General features: G+C 57.7%; 1 long non-coding RNA gene across 10 annotated transcripts; it reads right to left on the reverse strand.

The window, feature by feature from the left end:
• Positions 1-4,314: 4,314 nt before the first annotated feature.
• LOC115528334 lies at positions 4,315-14,186 on the reverse strand. Of its 10 annotated transcripts, none has more exons than XR_003973227.1 (8): positions 13,438-14,186; positions 12,757-13,008; positions 9,607-9,851; positions 9,268-9,378; positions 7,748-7,824; positions 7,387-7,611; positions 6,603-7,173; positions 4,315-6,264 (listed from the first exon to the last, which is right to left on the reverse strand). It is a non-coding gene; the product is annotated as an uncharacterized LOC115528334 (long non-coding RNA). The 10 variants fall into 10 exon arrangements; XR_003973229.1 differs by lacking the exon at positions 7,748-7,824 and having other exon boundaries at positions 13,438-13,594; positions 13,866-14,185; XR_003973222.1 differs by lacking the exon at positions 7,748-7,824 and having other exon boundaries at positions 13,438-13,605; positions 13,866-14,185.
• Between the last annotated feature and the right edge of the window lie 7,967 nt (positions 14,187-22,153).

Genomic DNA, 22,153 nt, shown 5'->3' on the forward strand with positions numbered 1-22,153 from the left:
GGAAGCTGGTTCCAGATAGAAAGCGTGCAAAAGCCCAGAAGTGCGAGCCCACCAACCAGCGCAAGGGAAAAAGGGGAGGCTGCAGCCGAGGCCGGCCGTACTCGGCTCTGTCTCAGTCTGGATATTAAGTCTAGGCCCGGAAGGTTCTGTGGGCTTTGGTAGGGAAGTTTCACTTTTTTACTCCAAGTCGTGGAGCCAGATAGAGCAGTTAAGAATCCGTCTAAATGTCTAAACAGCAAAATGAATCTGAGATTCACCCACGTGGTCGTATGCAGCAGTAAGCTCGTTCTTATTTAATGCTGAATAACATTTCACTGCATGGATACGGATATATTTCGGTGTATTTATCCAGTCACCCGTGGAATCCGCCCTTGCCCCTTCCCCTTCCCCCCCACTTCCTGCCTACATGTGGACACGATGACTGGAGCTACAGCAGCCATGTTGTAACCAAGAGACAGAGTTAGAAGCCGCGATAAGAATGGTATTGGAAAAGAAAAGGAAGAGCCTGGGTCCCCTCGCCAGCACCCTCGGGATGTGGGGATCCGCAGGGATTCCTAGTGGCTGCGGCCTGTGAATAGAAAGCAAATCCAGCTGCCCACAAAAGGGTACCTCCATTTTACAGATGAAGAAACTGGCATTCAGAGAGGTTAAGTGACTTGCCCAGGGTCACACAGCTAGTAAGAGGTTGAGCTGGGATTTGAACCCATTTGATTTGACTGTTGTCATTTGCCACCAGTAAGGCCTGATTAAGATGCCATGGGACCGTGTGCACCCACTCTGAGTCATCCAGGAGATAAACTGGCCCCTTCCTTCTCAAAAAACGGGCTAAATCCCAGCCTTCCCCTGCCAGGAAGCCCTGCCCCTTGCTGTCACGCCTGCCACCGTGTCGGCAAGAGATACGTGCACCCAGGTCGGGAGCCCCAAGACCACCACAGGAAGGAGCCACATTTCTTTCTCACACCCCACCCACAGAGCAGGGAGGATCTGCCCGGAAGTTCAATCTCCTTTGAAGTCTGAGTCACCAGCCGAAGATTCCATTCAATGTCCTAATAAAGCAAAACCAGTGGGAAAAACTCAAGGACCCCTCCACCCCCCACCCACCCTGGCGCGTGCACGCGCCGCGCGCGCACACACACACACACACCCACACACGCCCACCATCCATGATCCCGGGGTTAGCTTGACCCTAACTCAGGAGTGACTCAAAGCTGGCCTGTCACTCAAGGAAGATCCCGACCCCCCCGGAAGTTGCAAGGCCAAGGCCATTAGCCCCATTTTACAGGTGAGGAAACAGAGGGCCGGAGAGGTAGCGCCACGTGCCTGAAGTTCATGAGGCAGGAAATTGGGAATAACACCCAATCTCCCGATGCCCTTCAGCGCTCTTCCCTCCTTCCTTGGAGCTGAGTGAGGCTCCTCCCTCCTCTGCTGTACAGAACCGTGGCTATTTTTAGCTACATTGCATTCATTCCCCTCTGTAACCAGCTTAATCCTGGGATTTCCTCCACCTACCAAGACGCTCCACTCGGGAAGGTCAGGTGGGGCTCCACCCCCTCGAGGGGCGGAGCCCAGATCTGGCCAATCATAGTGTTATCAGGACTTACGTAAGAGTTACCAGGGAGAAAGCAGCCCGTCTTTTCCACTAGTCTGAACCGGGCCTCTACCGCGCTAAAATCGGAGAGGTCAGCAGGGTCGTGTTCCTCCCAGCGGGTCAAGGGAGAATCCGCGCCTTGCCCTTCCCAGCCCCTTCTGGAGGCTGTCCCCATTCTGGGGCTCGTGTCCCCTTCCCCCTGTGGAGCCCTTCGGTCTCTACCTCTGTACTCACATCTCTCTCTGACTTGGATTCTCCTGCCTCTCTCACTGCTGGGGACCGCTGCGTTACGTTACCCTTACAGCGACCCAAGATACGCGCGCCATTTCAAGATCCTTAACTGAATCACAACTGCCCAGTCCCTTTTGCCATGGAAGGTCACAGATTCACGGGTCTGCTGGGATTGGGACATAGGTGTCTTTGGGACCATTATTCAGACATCCAGACCATGGAAAGCAGGTGCTGAGGCGGAGAAAAAGTAAATCCTGGTCAATGTTTTGAGCCCCTGAGTCAAACCGTACCTGAAGCGATCTACTTAGCTTTTCGATTGCGTGACGACAATTGCATTACCTTTTCTTGCCCCAGCTACCTTGAGGCTTTTGTTTTGTTTTATTACTCGCAGAAAGAGGGCCTGATACAAGTCTCAACGAGTAAGGATGTCACAATGAATAATTACCAGCCTGCATGTCTCTGTCTCCTGTGAAACCCTCTGAGAGCAGAGACAAGCCCTTATTTAACTCTGTGTCACCAGACCTAGCACAGCGCCTGGCCCATCGGAGGTGCTGAGCCGATGTGTGTTGATGGGATAACAATTGGCTGGGTAAACAATCTAGCAGACGCCCTCCCACACGCCCTCCCTCGGCGGCCATCGCTGGAACAAGAGGGCGGAGAGGAGCCTCAGCAGAATTTTCCAAGGGTGAAGTGCAGGCCAGTCGTTTCCTCTCCGGAGCTGGCCACTTCCTCAGAGAGAGGCCCCGAGAGTGACCCAGACGGGAGGCTCAGAGAAGGCCTGACCTCCGTGGGCAGCCAGCAGCCCCGCCGTCCTGAGCCAGCACTCTCCCAAATTAACCCCAGGATGGCAACAGCAGGCTTCCGCCAACAAATCTCTCTGAGTCATTTCTGGTCAGGAAGTACCTCGCTCTTCCATGAGAGTCACGGCAGGCCCCTCTGCACGCCGGAAGAGACAGACTCCTCATTTTCTGCCGCTGCAAGGAGGGTTTCCGTGGAGGGAGGAGAGGCACTGAAGACAAATCTCCCAGGGACACCTGCGCCTCTTGGTCCCCAGAACTGAGCTACCATTTTAATCAACAGGATCCCCCGTGACCGTTGTCCGCACGCACCTGAGAAACGAGGCCCGAGGGAGGCTTCCTTCCCTCCCCTCTGCACCCACCCCAGACACGGCTACCTGTTCCTTTCCCGCCTCCCATGAAAGGGCCTGATTTGCGGGCGCCTGGGGGGCTCTGTCGGTTAAGCGTCCTACTTACGGTCCGTGGGTTCGAGCCCCGCGTCGGGCTCTGTGCTGACAGCTCAGAGCCTGGAGCCTGCTTCTGATCTGTCTCTCTCTCTCTCTCTCTCTCTCTCTGCCCCGTATGTACCAGGCTCTGTTCCGTCTGCTCTAGATACGAGTAAATTACTTAATCTTCACCCAAAGCCTAAAAAACTCGCACAACTGGCAAATGGCAGCCGGAGCTGTCCACAAGGGTGGTTGCTTAGCCCCCGAGCGGTGCCGACTTGGGACTTAGGGTCCTCGGGGCAGGCTTCCTGGACCCCCGGATTTTAACCAAGTTCCTGCTGTGCCCCCCACCCCGGCCCCTGGAAGCCCCTGTGCTCTGTGAGGATAGGGGTCGGGTGGGGTGGGGGCACTGATTCACCTCCGACCCCCGGCACCATCGTGGAATGGATGCGTCAACGCCGCTGGGGGGCTGGGGGCGGATCTTCCAGGCATAAACCAGGTGCCCAGGGTGAGGGAGTTACTAGAACTGCTTGCTGATCTTGGAAGGCGGCTGCCAAGCCCAGAGAATACAGAAGGGAGCACCCTTGACTCCCCACTCTGGGGGGGGGGGTACATTCTGAAGCCTGATCTCTGCTGGGCTCTGGCTTCTCCCCGACCCGGACTCAGGCAGTGGCAAGGGGATGGCTCAGCATTTTAGAAGCCTGGCTGCTGGAATTTCCCGAGCCCAGGCTCCCTCCCCCAGAGATCTGGGCGCAGAGAGGACTTCCGAACCCACGCGTCTCTCCGGTTCTGCTTGACAAGCGTGAGATCCCGGGCTGACTCCCGGCCACCACCTCATCCTAAGAAACAAATCTGGATCTCGGGAAATCAGAGCCAGGAGTTCTCGAGGAGGCCGAGGCGTCGTGGGCGTCTTCTGACAGAGGAGAGGCCTGCCTTTGGAGACAGGCATCCCATCTGCAAGCAGGCCCTGGCGGGCAGCTGGCTTCCTACCTCCAGGGACGGGGAGCTCACTCCTCCCCGAGTTCATGATACAGGATGCTGGATTGAGTGTGTGCAGAGAGGACCCTCCAGCAGCCACCTGCTTGCTCAGCTCTGCTCACACAGCAGAAAGCCAGCATCTCCGCTCTTGTCGGGTTCCCCACACCTTCTGGCCTGGCCCCGGTCACTGAAATCAGTCCCAAATTGCCAGGAACCCAGACCCTGAGCCTCCCAGGGCTTTCCTTCTTCGTGGAGCCTATGTTCCATCCAGAACAAGGAGGCGGGGACCCCAAAATAATCAAAGAAATAAACTGTATAGTTACAAATTGTGATAAGTGCCAGGGAGACAGGGGGCAGACCAACAAGACAGGGGCTACTCGTAAATCTGAGTTTTTACACCAAAGTGTTAGAATTTCCAGAATATTTCCTGGGTTTGGGGGGAATGAGGTTTTGTTGGGAGAAAAGAGAAGAAAAGAAAAGAGAGGAAAGGAAAGGAAAGGAAAAGAAAAAAGGAAAGGAAAGAAAAGAAAAGAGAAAAGAAAAGAAGGAAGGAGGGAGGGAAAGAGGGAGAAAAGAGACCATAGGTCTCCATAACTATAATCTAATCCAGGAGTCGGCAAACTATCACCATGGGCCATATCCACCCCGTGGCCTGTTTTTGTGCGGCCTACGTATGATTTCTTGCATTTTTTTTAAACTTCTTACATTTTTAAAGGGCCGTAAGAAAAGAAAACAAACAAACAGAACAAAGAAGAATGTGTAACAGGGACCTTTATGGCCCACGGCGCCTGACACATTCACTATCTGGCCCTTCACGGAAAAAGTCGGCGGCCTCGGAATCTCACCAGGTTTCGCTCACCGACAGCTTTCCTGGCCTGGGCCGGCTGGGAAATGCAGCATGAAGGGACAGACCAGACAGCCGAGAATTTTCCATTTCTGCCCACGAGGCTGAGCGCCATCCATCACAAACCTTTCAAAGCCAAGGCCCAGAAGGTTAAGCGATTTCTGCTCTGGCTCAGCGAGGTCGGGGGCCGCGGGAGGATGGATGTCCTCACACACCAAAAAGAAAGGAGTGCTCGTGCGGCCTCTGTCGCTGTCCATTTCTCATCAGCTTTTTAGGAAGCAAGGGAATTAATTTTCCGTGTTCAGGTATGCCAGGATTACTGGGATTTCTGTTCTATGAAATAAGTGGGGGAGGAAAGGCCTACTTATGAGTCAGGGCTCTTGGTTTCGAGTGACAGAATCCCAATTCAAGGTGACTAAAGCAACCAAGAGTTTTGAGTGGCTCGTGTTACTGAAAAGTCCAGAATTTGCACAACCTTCAGGCATAGCTGGATCCAGGGGCTCGAAACGGCACCATCAGGACTCCTCGCCTCTGTTTCTTCTGGGTTGGTTTCGTTCTCAGGGAGGCTCCCCCCCTCATGAGGCAAGTGGCACCAGGGGCCCGCGTCTCCCCCCGCGTGCCAGCCTCAGCGGAAAGATGTGGTGTCCTCGATAGTTCCCAAACTGAGTCTCATTGCACCCTTCCTGGATCACTGACCGCCCCTCTACCCAGCGACTGGGGCCAGGGGATGAAAGGATCTCATTGGCCAGGCTTAGTCACGTGCTCTCCCAGGAGTGGGGTGGGAGGAGTCAGCCCCACCTGGTCTGCAGGTGCTGAGAGGAAGGAAGAGAACTCTTCTCCCCCAACGAGATCAGGAGGCCACTGCCAGAAGGAGGAACAGACACTGAGCCATCAAGGGCAGCCGCTGCCCCCGCAGAAAACGGATGACATTTCTCAGGCCCCTTTGCTAAGTCTCCTTACCGCCCATTCCACGGGCGAGTAAACTGAGACCCTGGAGGTAAAATCAGTCTCTCAAAGTTACAAACTTAGTTCGTGATGGAGGCAGGGTTCCCGTCCTAAGTCGACTCATCCTCCTGCTACCCGCACTGACCGTCATGCATTTACTTCCAATCCCGTCCTCCAAGAGCCTAGCAACACCGCATGCAGTCGGTGGGCAATAAACGCCCCTCGAGTCGAACTGTTGTTGAGTGTCTGCCCCCCAGCGGACTGTAAGATGCCCGAGACCACGTCTGTCTTGTTCACCGCGGCATCCCGAACGCCTGACGCATGGTAGGTGTTCCACAGACACTTGGCAGACGAATGCCCACGGCCTTAGCGTTTAGCACATAGTAGGCGCTCCGCAAATAGTTGGCAAATGAGCATGGCCTTAGTGTCCACACAGAGTAGGTGCTTAACAAATAGCTGGTGAAGAAATGAATGAATCTCAAGCGGGAGCCAAAGCTGCCTGATGGATGACATTTCCAGATCATTAACAAGATAGATGGAGAAGGGGGGGGAGGGGAGGGGGGCGATGAAGGAGCCTTGGTTCCTACGGAAGGTCCTAGAGAGGACCTACAGCGTCAGGGTTACTTGGAGGGGAGCACTCAGCTTTGGAAAGAGACGCGGGGTCTTTGTGAGCCAGGAGAGGGGGGAGGTGGGGCTGGCGGGAGGAAGCCAGGCCAGCCAGGGCGCAGCCAACTGGCTGTGCCAGGGACACTGTGCCCCGGGCAGGGCCCTGCCCCGCCCCGCCTGCCCCTGACCTTGCCTCATCCGACAATAGAGCATCCATTGTAAGGGGGTAATTGGGTTCCGGCACATCCCCTCCCTGGAAGCAAAGGGAAACACAATCTGCTTTCTATTTGTTACTGCGGCCAAGACTCCACTCCCTCCTCTGCCCAGCCCCCCTCCCCATCCTGGCCCTGCTGAGCCGCTGTGACATTCCTTGGCCCGATTAGAGCTGCCGGCCCAGGCTGCATAACCTGGGAGAATCCGCATGACCGAAACCTAAAAACAGCGTCAAGGGCCTTGTGGCCCGGGGTTCACATCCTCTCCTATGGGAGCCATAAATATGGCCCTAACTGGAGTCTCTCTGCCCACATCCGGGCTCCTCTGCAGCTGTGTGGCCTTGGACCAGTCTGTCACCCTCTCTGGGCCTCAGTTTCCTCACCTGTAAAACAGGGATGACAACAGATGAGAAAGGCTGTAGGCGGCTCAGGATTGTTCATCCAGGCAGGGTTCTGGGCACGGACGCCATTCGAGTCATTGTTTGGGGAGTTAGAGCCTCCTGGTCTCAGCTGACTCTGCAGAGTTGGGTGTCTCGGCCCCAGACCACTTTGAAGCGGGGAAGAAAAGGGGCACATACTCAGGGGGGCCTTCTCATGAGCCCCAGGGCTGTGCCTACTCTGCCCACTCACATCCAGCGGACGCACTGAAGGTCTGGTGTGTGCCCATCTTGTGTTGATGGGGGAGAAGCAGGGAGGTAAGGGAAGAGACATACAAAGCAGTGGAAGGTTTGGGCTCTGCCTGTGAGGGGCTGACAACCACCTGAGTTGTGTTAGAAGACAAACGGGCTCTGGGGATGTGTCCCTGAGCCCCCAAGTGGTGGAGGAGTTGAGGCAACGCAGCAGGCATGGAGGGCTTCCTGGAGGAGGTGAGGTAGGTGTGCCTCCTTCCTCTGCTGGGGATCTTGGGTGATGTATTCACCTCTCTGGGCCTTGTGACCTCATCTTTTGGAGACTTCAAGAAAACAACAGCCCCAGCCAGCCAGGCCTGTAATGGAGAGGATTAGGGCCATTCACAGAGAAACCAAAACATCTTGAACTTGGCTTTTGTTGGAGTGAGACCTTGGCCTGGGTGTTCAGAGTGACCCTGCCCAAGGCCCTGAAGATCCAGGGAAAAGACAGACCTGCACCGAGACTCCAGTTCCAAAAGCCGTTGGACACCTAGGCAAGTCAATTAATCTCTGAGACTTGGTTTCCCCATCTATAAAACGGGACACCATGAACTCCAGCGTGACTGTGTGTGCTTAAGCCAACAGCGACGTGGCACGCAGTAGCTGCTCAATAAACCGTAGCAACTACTCCTGATTTCTAGAGCCGAGACGGTCTGAAAAGCTCACGGGGACCAGCCAGGCAGCAGAACCCAGGACTTACCCGTGGGGGCTGTTTGAGACCCCCACCCCCCCTTTCAGCAAACGAACTTGGACGCAGCGGTAGGGCCCAGCATTGGTTCTTCCGGGGCGTCAGGGGCACACGATCAGGTCCATTCTAATCTCATGACTCAGTCCCACCATGGATGGGTGCCTCGTCTTATTACACAGCTTTGTGTCTGTCTTTCTCTTTGTACCTTTTTTTTTTTTTTTTTTTTGGTACTTTTAAATTTCCTGTTCCATAATATAACGGACACTCCTGACTCTCCTCCCCCCATTCCGGAACACGAACACGACTCATGGAGGTACACGTGCGTCCCCCCACCCCCCAGAAGGGAGCACGATTCCTTGATTTACTGCATATTTATATTGTCCTCACTCTGGGCCGGGAACACGATCCTGAATGGGTATTCATCATTCCCCTGCGTTTCTACATGCAGGGGTGTGTGTGTGTGTGTGTGTGTGCCTAACGTGGTTCTCACACGCGTGTGCTCAGAAACACTGGGAAGCCTATGGGAACAGATTCCAGGCCCCACCCCCCGGAGGGCCCGGGAATCTGCATTTCTGACACGTTCCCCCAGAGGATGCTGCTGTTTTGGGACCACACTTTGCGAACCATTGCCCTAAATACCGCAGCACCCGAGCTGTGATTGTTTTCAAATTCCTACCAAGGGTGTGGTGTCCCTTGTAGCCTTCCGTGACCAGATTTTCTCATCCTGCCCCAGTGATTCTCAAGCAGGGGCGATTTCACCTCCCGGGGGGAACACTGGGCAATGTCCGGAGACGGTTTTGATGGTCACCAGTGGCGGGGGGGGGGGGGGGGGGGGGGGATGTGCTCCTGGCACCTGGTGGGTGAGAGCCTGGGGTGCTGATGAACAACCTGCAGGACAGCCCCCCCGCACCAGGGAACAAGTGTGAACTTGTCCCAGGAGAAACGGAAGCATATGTCCGCGCAAAACTCCGTACGCAAATATTCACAGTATAGCACTATTCGCAAAAGCCAAAACATGGAAACAACCCCAGGGGCGCCTGGGTGGCTCACTTGGTTGAGCATCAGCTTTGGCTCAGGTCCTGATCTCACGGTTCGTGGGTTCGAGCCCCGCGTCGGGCTCTGTGCTGACGGCTCGGAGCCCGGAGCCTGCTTCCGATTCTGTGTCTCCCTCTCTCTCTCTGCCCCTCCCCGACTCCCCTCCTCTGTCTCCCTCTCTCTCTCGAAAAACATGAAAAAAGCAGAAAAAAAGCGGGAACAACCCAAACGCCCATCGACCGACGAGCACCTAAACAGACTGTGGTCTCTCCATGCGGGTGGAAAACGGTGCGAGAGGGCTCGGCGCTCTGGGGGTTTCCTTTCAGGGTTTTGAACATGTTCCACAAGTGATGGCAGGGCTCTGTGAAGAGAGTAAAACCCATCGAACTGTACGCTCTAGAAGGGTGAATTGCATCACACGCGAATTACGTCTCACTAAAGCTATTATTGGAAAAGGACAATGGGGAAAAAATAATAGCGTCAAAGTTTGGAAACTCCGCCCTCCGCTCTGCCCTCGAGTGAGACGACGCGTGTTCACTTCCACTGCTGTGTAATATTCCTCTGTGTGAACGAGCCACGATTTGCTTACCCGTTTTCTTTCCAGTGAGCGGAACGGTTGGCTCCAGATGTTGCTACGGTGAACAGGGCTGCGACGCACCTCCTTGTACGCGTGGCCTGGGGCACGCGCGCGAGTGTCACTTTGGCGTGTCCCTGAGAGAAGAGCCGCCGAGTCGCGCGGAACAGGAAGATTAGATGCCAGCGTTACATCGAGCTTTTTCTGTTTGCTCCAGGGCCCGGGGCTGAGTCCCCACCGGTCTTCTCACCGAACTGTACCTGCAACCGTGTCGTGGGGTCCATTTCAGAGACGAGGACACTGAGGCTCAGAGAGGTGAATTAACCGGCCTGGCCTAAAAGCATTGGGTAATTCACGGCCTCTTCCCGCCCAGCCTGGGGTGGGGAGATGACAGGGGGTGACAACTTGTTCGGAAAACAGCCGTTAACTTGTGGAGCCTCCGAGAGGCTTCCCGGGGGGCAGCCTGCTGAACTTTCTAGAACTCCTGGCAAACCTACATCACACATCACGGCCACCAGGCGCCCGGAATCCTCCCCCGCCCCGGTTTCTCCCTGCTGCCCTACACCCAAGCCCCAAGCGGCACTTGTACCCCGAGCGGGGCCGGAAGGTGCGCGAATGGTGTGCAGGGGAGGGGTGCAAACCTCAGGCTCCGTTCCAAATCCCACCGTTATCATGGACGTGCTGTGTGACCAGGGGCCGCTGACTTGGCATCTCGGAGCAGATCTCGTCACTCAGTGAAACAGGGACGTCCGATTTTTATTTCCGTCCAATCAACATACAGCCCATTCCAAGCCCTCATTCTTCCAAGATGATAGAAAATTCCGTCTCCGCTGCAAGACCCGGGCTCCTCCATGCTGGGTGACATCAGACACCGAACGGCTGAGAGGCCCCTCTGGCCGCCGCACCCCACCGAGGACCCTGAGACGCTTGGGATCCAGGACCATGCAGCCGGTGTGGCACTCTTCAGCATCCATGTTGCACGGGAGGAAGGGGCTTGTCTACACTGGGACCGCTTTGCTTAGGGCACCCCCTCCCTGGTGATGATGCAGCTTCTAGATCCTGACGCCTCCCTGGGGCAGCCCCGGGGAATGAGGTCGCAAGGACTGCCTCCCTCCTGCCCACCCCAGCCCCCAGCGTGTGGAAATCTCTCTCCCTCTCTCGCTCCCCCCTCCAGAACCAGCTCAGGACGCCGCCTGTCCCGCCGTGAGAAAACTTCCACGGGGCCATCGCCGCTGAGCCGGGGGCACCCCTCCCTGGCCCCCTTGCTCCACGGTGGAGTGGGGGGTGGGTAGAGGGTTAAGGGCTTAATGCACGCGGGGCGAACGGCTCAGGAGGCCTGGCACACGGCGAATCCCCAGTGAATGGCAGTGACCCGCGGGGACAGCAGCACGGAGCACTGAGGATCCTGCCTCTGACCTTCTCCAGGGCACGTGATCGCTTCGTAATTGCAGCGAGTAGTTACTGAGCGCTCATTGTGCACCAGGCACCGCTCCAGATTCTGAGGGTACAGTCAGAAGTCAAGGCCTGGTCCCAGCCCCCTCTGGGCCAGAGTTGGGTCCCTGGAGAGTGGCCATCCCAGGGGCCCTTTGCCTGTGAGCCTGACCCGCTTTAAAATTTAGCAGTAGACACAGGGCGACGGCTGTCCACTGAAGTCTGTAGCAGAAGGAGTGAGGGGGCCGAGTGGGGGAGGGGGCATTAGAGGCAGAAATCAGCGTCTCCAGGAGGGAGAAAAAAAGTCCTGAGTTCTAGAATGGCTCCCTGATCAACGATAACGCCTCGGGCTTTCCTGTTTATAGTCACACAGTAGGATTTTTCTGTCCTCCCAGCCCCGCCCCCAGAAGTGAGGCGAGGCCACGTGACTGGCCCGGACCAAGGAGACAGGAGCGGAAGTGAGTTCACTTGCTCCCGAGAAGACACTGTAAGAACCGGGACACAATTCGCCCCGTGCCCAGGAACGCTGCACGTCGTAGACGGGATGCTTGCTCCGTCAGCCTGGGCCCCCCGGGTGAGGAAACGCGGAGCCCACAGCCGACCCCCGGAACACACGCAGCAGCAGGGAGAACTGAGTTGTGGCTGTGTCAAAAGCCACGAGAGTTGAAGGGGTGGGGGTGGGGGGGCGCTTGTTACTACCACGTAACTGAGCTGGTGCCGACCAGTACGTGCCCATTTCACAGATGTGGAAACCGAGTCTGGGAGTGGTCACGCAGCCTGCCCAGAGTCAAACGTAGAGGCATGGCCAGGACTCACAGCCTGGTCTGCCCGTCGCGACCTTTCTGGAGAGGAGGTGGCTCCAGCCTGAACAAAGCCAGCCACACCCCTCTCTGCTAACCCCTTCAATTAAAGCCAATTTCAAGGTCTCCTGGTTTCTAAATGAACAGCCCTGATCGTGTTCGTTAAAGGCCCTGCCTGCTCGGGCTGTGCATTTTATCAGAAGCCGCCAACAAGATAAATGGCCCTGTAACTTATTGTTCCAGTGCAAAGCACCTCACAGCGAGTGGCGGTACAGATGCCAGGAATAAATCACATCTGATCTTCCGAGAGCCGGGCAGAGCTCCCGTGAGGACGTCAGAGGCAGGGGGAGGCCTGGAGCAGCTGTGGACCCGGGGGGGGGGGGGCGGTCTTCACTGAGGACCACAGACCTGCTGGGGGGGGTCTTGGTCGGGACCCCAGATGTCTGGGGTGAGCGTTGCTTTCTTCTCTGCCCAGCGTCTCCTTCCTCTCCTTAAGGGTGAACAGCACCCACTTTTTCTTTGGGAAAAAAACCCCTCCTGGGCTCTCAGGCCATATGGTTCAGGTCAGGCCATCCCTTCCCCCAGCAACAGAGGGTGAACACATGATCCGGCCTGGCCAGTTGGAGCCCCGCACCCCGGCCCGGCCATGAGCGGTTCCGGGTGGGTATACGTACCACGTGATGGGGCTTATCAAGTCTCTACTTCTGTTGAAACCCTAAGACAAGAGTAGTCGTCTTTTTTCAAAATGTTTATCTATTTTGAGAGAGGGAGAGAGAGAGAGAGAAACAGCGCAAGCGGGGGAGGGGCAGAGAGCGAGAGGGAGAGAGAGAATCCCAAGCAGGCTCCACACCGTCAGCGCAGAGCCCAGTGCGGGGCTCGAACTCATGACCCGTGAGATCATGACCTGAGCCGAAATCAAGAGTCGGACGCTTACCCGACTGGCCACCCAGGCGCCCCAGGAGAAGTTCTTCTAAACCAACGTTGCTTGCAGAAGGGATGTCCTTTTCACTGTGGTATCTCCAGCTCCCAATACAATTATACACTCATAGTAGGTGCTCAATAAAAACGTGCTGAAGGAATGAATAAGCCAGCTGAGTCAAGGCAGCCGGGTTCTTGTCCGGGCTTAGACACGTGAACTGTAATGTTGAGAAGCTCTTCTCCCCACTCTGGGCCTCAGCGTCCTTGTCTACAGAATGAGGTTAATAACAGCACTTAGCAATAGCAGGTTTCGTCAGCCAGCCATCGTCACCAGTATGCTGCGTAACAAGCGGCCCCTCGACTCAGTGGCTTCAAACAACAATCACGCGGGGCACCTGGCTGGCTCAGTTGGTAGAGCGTGTGGCTCTTGTCTTGGGGTTCGAGCCCCACGTGGGGGGTAGAGATTACTTTAAAATACAATTGTAAAATAAACCGTCACGCATTATCAGTTACACCCCTACCCGGGGCTGGTCCAGGCCCGGCTTGGCTGGCCCACCTGTCCCTCAACCCCCACGGATCAGTGTTTGTCCCGCACGATGGCAAAGGTGCAGAAAAGGACAAGGTCCCTTGAGGGCCAGGCACAGCATCAGTGACACTTCATTCGTTCGGCCAAAGCAGGTCAGAGCAGGGGACTCACGCTCTTGTGGGGAAGGGAGAAGAGCGGAGGCCAGCCGTGCGCCCTCCACGCGGGCGCGACGCGTTTCCTTGCTGCGCGCCTGCCTTTTCCCCCAGAACGGAACCTCCCGGGGTGCACGGCCCTTTATCTGCTCTGCTCACTGCGGAAGCTCCAGCACCTGGAACAGGCCTGGGACAGAGTAGGTGCTCAGCAAATACTTGTGCAAAGACTGAGCTCCCCGCACCGTCGTGAGGACAAACCCAGGTCAGGGACGCGAACGACGTGTCGAGAATTACAAGATCCCTCCGAGAGTCCGTCCCGATCCTGTACCCCATACCCTGGCCCGGAATCCGCTCCCCCTGCTCGGGGATTGTCCCAGCTCAGGCCCCTGATAAACAACAGAGCCAATTGCGGGTGGGGGTGTCACATCTGGGGACCTGCCTCCTGACCTCGGCCAGTCTGTGCTCAGTTGTGTCTCTCGTTCTCGTCCGGCCTGGGGATCCTGGGGAGGCCCCACCGTGGCGGCTCAAACCCATCCCCCTGGATCAGGAAGTTCAGGTTCGGCTGAGACCTGCTGAGGTCACAGGTCTCTCTGGGCTGAGGAGGAAGTGTCCCGAAGGGCCCCAGGACAGAGGGACAGCCTACCACGGCTGCGTGCTTGTCCGAGAGTCCCCGAGGCCACAGTGCTGCCCCGTGTGGTTTCCCCGGAGCGCTCTCTCCTATCTCTTGAAAACAGCAAAGTCGCAGAGCCCCCGGCCCCCTCCCTGTCTGTTCTTCCCCGAGGAAGCCTCCCCACACCCCCCCCCACGTCCATCTGGCCCTCAGCACAGCCCTCCCTCCTGGTGGCCCGGCCTCCCCCACGGCCGCCCAGCACGCAGGAAACCTCTCCAGTCTGCCCCCGCGCTCAGCACAAAAACCTTCCCCCTCTCCAGGCCCAGCCGAAAGAACCAAATGTTCCTCTATTATGCAAGCTCATTTCTCTCTTCCTGCCGGGCCGAAATTGCAATCTGCACAGGGGAGGAGGAGGCCTGGCTGGGGAGGCCTCTGAATCAGGAAGCTGAACATCTGTGAAGGCAGGAAACCTCCCTCCTGCCCTGCCCACGGCCACACTGTCACCAGCCCTCACCCTTCCCGCAGCCCAGCCCGGCGGGCTGGCCACCAAACTCCAACCCAGCCCATCCCTCGGGCTTCCCCGGGGCAGAAAAACTCAGGGTGTGTTCCTATAGAGCTTAAAGGCAGGTCAGCTACAACACATTCCCCCTCCCCACCCCCCACCCCGCCCCGGGGTCGGGGGAGAGGGGGGAGAGGTGTCACAGGCATGATCATCAGACAAGAACTTTGCCTAAAACAACACGTGTGTTTTGTCTGCTGAGCGCGGGCTCTGTGCCAGGCACTGCTCTCATTCTCCCATCTCCCTTCATGGATCGATACTATTCTTATCCCCATTTCACAGAGGAGAACCCTGAGGCTCAGCGCAGGTAACTCATGTGCGAAAACACAACTAGGAATCAGCAGAGCTGGGATCCAAACCAGGCCCCGGGACCCTGGAGCTTGCCCAGTTGACGCCTGTCAAACGTGTGATCACGGTTCTTGCCTCAGAGGCTTTCCCCGCCAGGCGACAACATACTACCTCTTGTCCGGCAGTCCTGCTTCTGGGCGTATACCCAGAAGGGTCGGGGCAGGATCTTGAAGAGGTATCTGTACGCTCTATGTTCGTGGCAGCGTGATTCGCGGTAGCTAAAACACGGGAGCCGTCCAAGTGCCCAGCTGCGGACGGATGGATAAGCAAGATGTGGTCTAGCCACACGATGGAGTATTATTCAGCCTTGAAAAAGAAGACCTGTTGAAAAAAAAAGGAAAGGAGAAGAGAAGAAAAGAAAGGAAAGGAGAAGAGAAGAAAAGAAAGGAAAGGAGAAGAGAAGAAAAGAAAGGAAAGGGAAAGAAAAGAAAAGAAAAGAAAGGAAAGGAAAGGAAAAGAAAAAAGAAAAGAAAAGAAAAGAAAAGAAAGGAAAGGAACAGAAAAGAAAAGAAAAGAGAAGAGAAGGAGACCTGTTTCTGACCCCTGCTCCCCCACGGACGAGCCTGGAGGACACGATGCTGAGTGAACGAAGCCAGCCGCCGGAGGACAGATACGGCCTGACCGCACTTACACGAGGCGCCCAGAGGAGCCACGTTCATAGAGACAGAAAGCAGGATGGTGGGCGCCAGGGGCCGGGGAGGGGGCCGGGGAGTCAGTGCTTCTCGGGGACAGAAGGTGGGTTTGACAGCTGAGAGTTCCGGAGACTCGTGTGACAATGATGCGAACATACCGAACGCTGCGAGACCGTTCGCACACCGTGAGAGGTGTGCAGCCGGCTGGATGTCGTAAGAACTTGACTCAGTCTGTGCCAGATTGCCCTGAAGGTCCCAATTCCACACCCCGACCCGTCTCCGTGCCCTTCACGGGCCTCGAGGCTGGTTCCAGCCAATGAGAGTAGGGGTGTGTTCCTGCCTGCCCTCCCACCCCTCTGCTGTCACCGAGGCTCTCGCCCCGGGCAAGCTGGCTGGAGGAGAGACCAGGGGACACAGAGCCCCTCCAGCAGCCACCGGCCGGCCACCCCAGACACGTGCATATGCCCAGTTGAGACAGGAGACCTCCACCCTCGCCCAGCCTCAGCTGCTGGCCTGCAGACTCACAACTCGAATACATGCTTCCTGGTTGAGGTCACTGATATTTGGGGCCACTTGTTACGCGGCGTTATTCTGCCAGTAGGTAACTCATACGGACTCACATGAAAGGCCTCCCACCAGCCAACCGTTCCAGCACATACCTATCGTTAAACACCTACTCTCTGTATCCAGGAACAGAGCTGCCTTCGCGGCACCCGCAGTTGAGAAGCGGGGGGAGACAGACTCAGACCCAAGTACTCATGCTGGTATGATCCGGGGAAGGGCTGAAGCCTAGAGACCGCAGGGAAAGCACATGTCCCAGGTTGGGAAGTCAGGGAAGGCTTCCTGGAGGAGGAGGCGATGAAACGGTGGCCTGGAGAAGTGAGAGACAGCCAGGCTAGGGGTTGTGTGTAGGCAGGAGCGGGGAGGGGAGTCCCAGGCGGAAGGAAAGGGTGAAGGCCTGGGCCGGCGGGGGGGACAGAGCCGGGCTGCTCAGACGGTAGGCAAGGACGTTGGGAAGGCTGTGCTGAAATCCTCAGGGGGGCGAGACTGTCCCGAGGGCCCACGGGGAGTTCAGCCTCATGCTGCAGGACCGGCCGTGCACTTGGGAAAGATCCCTCGGGGCAGCCGTGGAGGCCGACTTCAGTTAGAGGTCCCCGTGGCAAAGTGTGGCGGGGCGGATCCCCGATCGGTGGCCGCCTGCCTTGGCTGCCCCTTGCCGCCCCGGGCCCCCTCGTGGGCAGCGATGGGGAGACGGAGGCCGCCCCGGGGTAGGCCTCTGCGTCATCGAGCCCACTCCCCAGGGACCGGCGTGGTGGCAGGAAGGAGGATCCCCGCCAAATGTCCGTCCTCTGCCTGCCCAATGAGCAGGCCGCCGCCAGCAGCAGGAGACGCCCCTGCCCAATCGGGAGCCAGGTCCGCGCCCCGTGAGTTTGCGGATTCTGGGCAGCGGCTGGGGACAGCCAGCCAGCACCCTCCCGCCAGCCGCACCCGGCCAGGCAGCCGGCACCTCTGTCCCCAGCCAGCCTCCCCCCCCCCCACCCCCCATCGGCAAGACCCTACATCCATCAGCCGGGACCGTCCCCTGGCATCCATCACTCCGGAAAAGAGAAATCAAGACACTGCCATATCGTTGTCCCGGGATTAATGTCCCTGCTGTGAAAACAAACGTCGCGTCTTCCCGCCAACATTTATTTTTGATAAATGCTGTGACTTTGCCTTGACATTTCGGAAGCAGCGGGAGACCATTACCCGGTGACAATGTTCTATTCCACTGACATTATCTCTTAATTATAATATGCAAGTAATGCTGAAAAAAATGGCCCATAAATAGCTCGTTGGGAGTTGCCGCATTCTGCCCTGTCGGGAAATGCTGAAGGATTTCATTCAGGGCTTGCAAATGAGGGAGACAGATGGATATCTTGGGGCCCCGTATGTGTCCTGCCTCTTCAATGACAAAGCTCAAAGCTCGCAGGGTGGCAGGACGTGGCAGCGAGGCGAGGACTCCAGGGCAGCAGCCGGGCTTCCTGCCGACCCCGAGCCCCCTCCCCCCGCCCCCTCCCCCAAATCAGGGGGCCTCCACCCCCCGCACACCCAGTGACACCCACTAACTCCAGTCTTGCAAAAACGGTGTGCGGTTAGCACAGAGGAGACAGGCAGTGATCCCCGCCCCCCCCGGAAATTAATTCCCTCCAGGGGCAGGGAGGTCGAGGGAAGGGCGTCTGGAGGAAATCCCCCCTTGCAGCTCCTCTGGGGCCTCAAGAACAGAAGAAACATTTGCCAGGGTTCCCGGGGAACGGGGTTCCGGGAGGGGTTCCAGGGGCTCTGGAACGGGCGGAGAAAGAGACGGCAGACACCGACGGAAAGGGCTTTCGGAGACTCGAGGGGCAACCACAAGGGGGGCTCACGCGATGGGCATTTCTGGGGACACTTTGGGGCGAGACGGGCCACGTTGAGTCACATCTTGAAAAGCCTCCTCGCTCCAAACACAGTCGAAACTCAGTCAAACAGTCGAAACTCAAAAACCGTCAAAGCTCAGACTCAAACCGATGGTTCCCAAGCAGGAGTGATTTTGCCCCCAGGGGACACGCGGCTCGGTGTGGTACTGGCACACAATCCATAGTTTCTAGATGGGTGGAGGAAAGGGGGGGGGCAGGTAAGTACAAAACCAGACCCTGTATGTACAGCTGAGAAGGAGAAAAATCTTCCCATCCACCCTTTGGGGCAGTTACTAGACTTTCTCTTTATTTTAGAGGGGAGGAAACCCAGGGCTGGCGGGGAGGGGACATGCCCAGTCACAGCCGCAGTTAGGGAGACGGGGTGCAGGGCAGAGGGCGGCCTGGGCTCAGATCCTGGCCGTATCACTAGCAGCTGGTCAGCTTGGGGGAGCAACTCAACCTCTCTGGGCCTTTTTCTGCCTCTGCTGTAAAATGGGCTCTTAAACCCACGCCACGGGGCGGCATGTGGACCGGCCGCGGTGGCCCCCGAACATGGAGCGAGACGTGGAATCCGGGACCAGTGGTTGGAGAGGTTTGAGTCAAAGGAACTATTGGCAGAGAGGCGGGCAGGGCCGGGCAGGGGCAGTGGGAGCCGGGAGGGCCCTGGAGGCTGCAGGGCCCTCCTCCTCCCACCGCCTCCCACCGCCTCCCACCGCCACCAGTGCCGCCCACGGGCTGGACCCGGCCGGTAGCCCAAGGAGGGGCCGCCACCCGGTCGCCCTCCAGGACAAGGGCAAAGTGGAGAGGGACGGGGTGGGACCGGAGGACGACTGAAGAATGCCCGGCACAGCAGGAAAGGCAGACCTGAAGCCCCACACTTCAAGTGCACACTGAGCCCTCACGGGCTGTGTGACCCGGGGCCAGTGGCTCGCCCTCTCTGAGCCTCACTTTCTCATCGCGTTGCCGGGACCGAATGACTTCGCGGAGAGAGGCACATACACTAGGCCAGGGCGGGGACCTGTCGGAGGCCACACGGCCCCGCGTCACCGTGTTCGTTTCCCGTCGCTGCCGCAGCCAGCGAGCACACGGTCAGCGGCTTCGAGCGGCCGCCCTTTGCTCTCTTACGGTTCCGGAGGCCAGACATCAAAATCAGGACGTCGGCAGGACTGCGCTCCTTCCGGAGGCTCTGGGGGGGGGGGGGGGAGTCTGGTCCTTGTTGCAGTTTCTCGAGATGCCCACACCCCTTGCTTCCGTCCTCTCGGGCCTCCGTCTCAGACTCGGACCCTCCGGCCTCCCTCTCGTAAGGACCCTCGTGACCACGGAGGGCCACCCGCATGACCTGGGTTGAGCTACTTGCTTCATGATGCTTCCCTGAGCCGCGTCTTCGAAGCCGCTTTGCCACGTGAGGTCACACGTTCTCAGGGTCTGCGGGTCAGGTCCTCGCCGCCCCCCCCCCCCAGGCTTCGGCGGGGGGGTGGGGGACGCAGTCGTCACCTTCACGATTTCCGTCTCCCCCTCTCCGTGCGGTTTGCGCCCCGCCGCTCAACGTTGCTCCTCCAGATACAGCGCTGGGACTCGAGGGGTAACGTTCGAGCGGCAGCAGGGAGGAAACGAGGGGCTGCTGGGCCGTGGGACAGTCCGGGGTGGTCCACACACTGCTGATGTGTTTGCCGTGGCCAGGACAGCCCTCCGCCAGCTTCTGGAAGTCTGTTCCCAAGAGGTCAGGCTCGGCGCAGGGTCACGGGCTCCAATGCCACCAGGGCGTGGCAGCATTTCGGCAGCGAGGGCGGCCCGGCGGTGACACAGAATATTCGTCCTTTCTCAAAGCAGCAGTCACCCAGGGCACCGCGGATGGGCAGGCGCGAGGCCCCTGGGTGCCCGGATCTTCTGATTTTGCAAAAGTAGCCGAAGCGCAGGTTTTGTGCGAACTCCCTCGAGTTTGAAATTTTGGCCGCTGGTTTAGTTTTTGTTTCCCCCCTGCACACGGTGTAAGCCAAAGTCAACATGTCTGTGGGCCACTGGCTTGCATCCCCTGGTCTGGTCCAAGGCCATCCCTTCCCCCTGGGACACGACCTGGAGTTACCCTAGAACTTGCACTGCCCTGGGGTCACGGCCAGAGACAACAAGCCACGGCAGGTCCCTGCCAATGGGCCCCCAGGGGACACGCACCTGAAGCTCGATGACTCTCCGCCTCCCGCTGACCCCGCTCTTTGCCTCCAGAGCCCTGTGTCGCATCAGTGCCACAGAACTGCCCTAGACCAGCTGGCCACTGGCTAGATAGGTCACATCCACGAGCCTCGAGGGCTTCTCCTGTACAATGGGGATAAGGATAGTTTCCGTCACGGGCCATGGTGAGCGTGGGACGAGGGGACACAGGTAGGGTTAGTTTAGCGGGGCCGGGCACACAGCAGGTTCTCAGCCAACAGGGTGAAGATAATCAAACCCAGAAAGCACAAAGCTTGCCTTGGCCGGAAGTCGCCCTGAGAAGGGAAGGAAGCCCGGGACGGCACTGTGTGTTTCTTCCTCTCGTTCCCAAGCGCGTCATGAGAGACCAGCACAGGGGACGCACACAGGATTTGGGGGAGAAGAGCTGCGTTGGAATCCCGGCTCCCGCGCTACCTGGCTGTGCAGCTTGGAGCGACTCACTCAACCTCTCTGAGCCTCAACTTCCTCATCTGTAAAATGCAGGGAATTCTTCCTCCTAGGAGGAATCTGTAGGGACTCGCAGACATAAGGCAAGCACTATGCATGCAAAAAGGCATTTGAAAAACGTTGGTGGCCTTTCAGAAATGCCCGAGCCCCCCCCTTTTCGGCGCAGTCTCTGATTTAGGTGCACATGTGCTCCCCAGGCAAAGTCAGTACTGGCCTCTGCCCAAGGCCTGGCGCCGTTACTGACGTCACCGCGGGCCGCCCGGGGTGACCTGGCCTGAAACGGTCACAATCTGCCTGCTGCCTCCTTCGGAGGGAGGGGCTCCCCCAGTCCCTGTCTGCCTGCCACCAATGGTATCTCCAGACCTGCCTTCCATCCCCCCATGGGCCCAGAACAAAGCGAATGGCCCCATTTTCCTCGCGCACCCAGCCGAGGGAGGAGACAACGCCACGTCAGTAGCACGGGAGCCCAGGGGGTCAGGAATCTGGGTCTGCTTTGCTCGCTACTCTGTCCCCTGTGCCTCGAACAGGACCCGGCAAGACGTGAGCACTCGACAAATATTTGTTGACTTAAGAGAGAAAACTCTAGGGGCGCCTGGGTGGCACAGTCGGTTGAGCGTCCGACTTCAGCTCAGGTCACGATCTCGTAGTCCGCGAGTTCGAGCCCCGCATCGGGTTCTGGGCTGATGGCTCAGAGCCTGGAGCCTGTTTCCAATTCTGTGTCTCCCTCTCTCTCTGCCCCTCCCCCGTTCATGCTCTGTCTCTCTCTGTCCCAAAAATAAATAAACGTTGAAAAGAGAGAAAACTCTACCAGTTCCCGCCTGGTCACTGTGTGCTAGGTGCCGTGTTAAGTCCCTCCGATCCGTGCTTTCATTGAACCCCCCACGACATTCCCGGAGGCGGGTCGTGACAGTCGAGATGGTCTAGGTTATGGATGCCGCGGTAACAGTCCCCCGGCTCTTCGCAGCTTCCGACAACCGAGGTTTATTTTGTGCTCATTCTACACAAGTCAGCTCGGGGCTGTGTCCTGGGGAAGTCCTCATCCTGGGACCCACGCTGATGGAAGCGTCCGCATCTCAGACGCCGCCCGCTGTCGGGGCAGAGGGAAGAGGAGTTCTGAAGGTTGTCACAGCAGCAGTTAAAAGCCACAGTCCACAGAGTGTTCCAGATAACCGTCCGCTCTCGTGAGAATCTCACGACCCCATCCAACCACGAGGCTGCCACCAAAGCAGCCTTCCCCGTGTGCCCGGAAGGTGACAGTTAGAAATCTGTGGTGGGCACGAGACTCGGGGCTACGACACTGGGGTTTTTACGGCCCCCGTTTTTACACATGAGGATGTTGAGGTTCAGAGAGGTCAAGTGACTTGCCCAAGGTCACACAGCTAGCAACTCGCAGATCCGGGATTCGTACCCGGTTCTGACTCCAAAAACCAGGGTCTCAGCTGTTACCACTTACAAACGCCAGAGTATGATCTATTTTCCCCGGTTTGTGCAGAAGATAA

Source organism: Lynx canadensis, chromosome D3 (assembly GCF_007474595.2).
Source record: "Lynx canadensis isolate LIC74 chromosome D3, mLynCan4.pri.v2, whole genome shotgun sequence".
Taxonomy (NCBI): Eukaryota; Metazoa; Chordata; class Mammalia; order Carnivora; family Felidae; genus Lynx; species Lynx canadensis.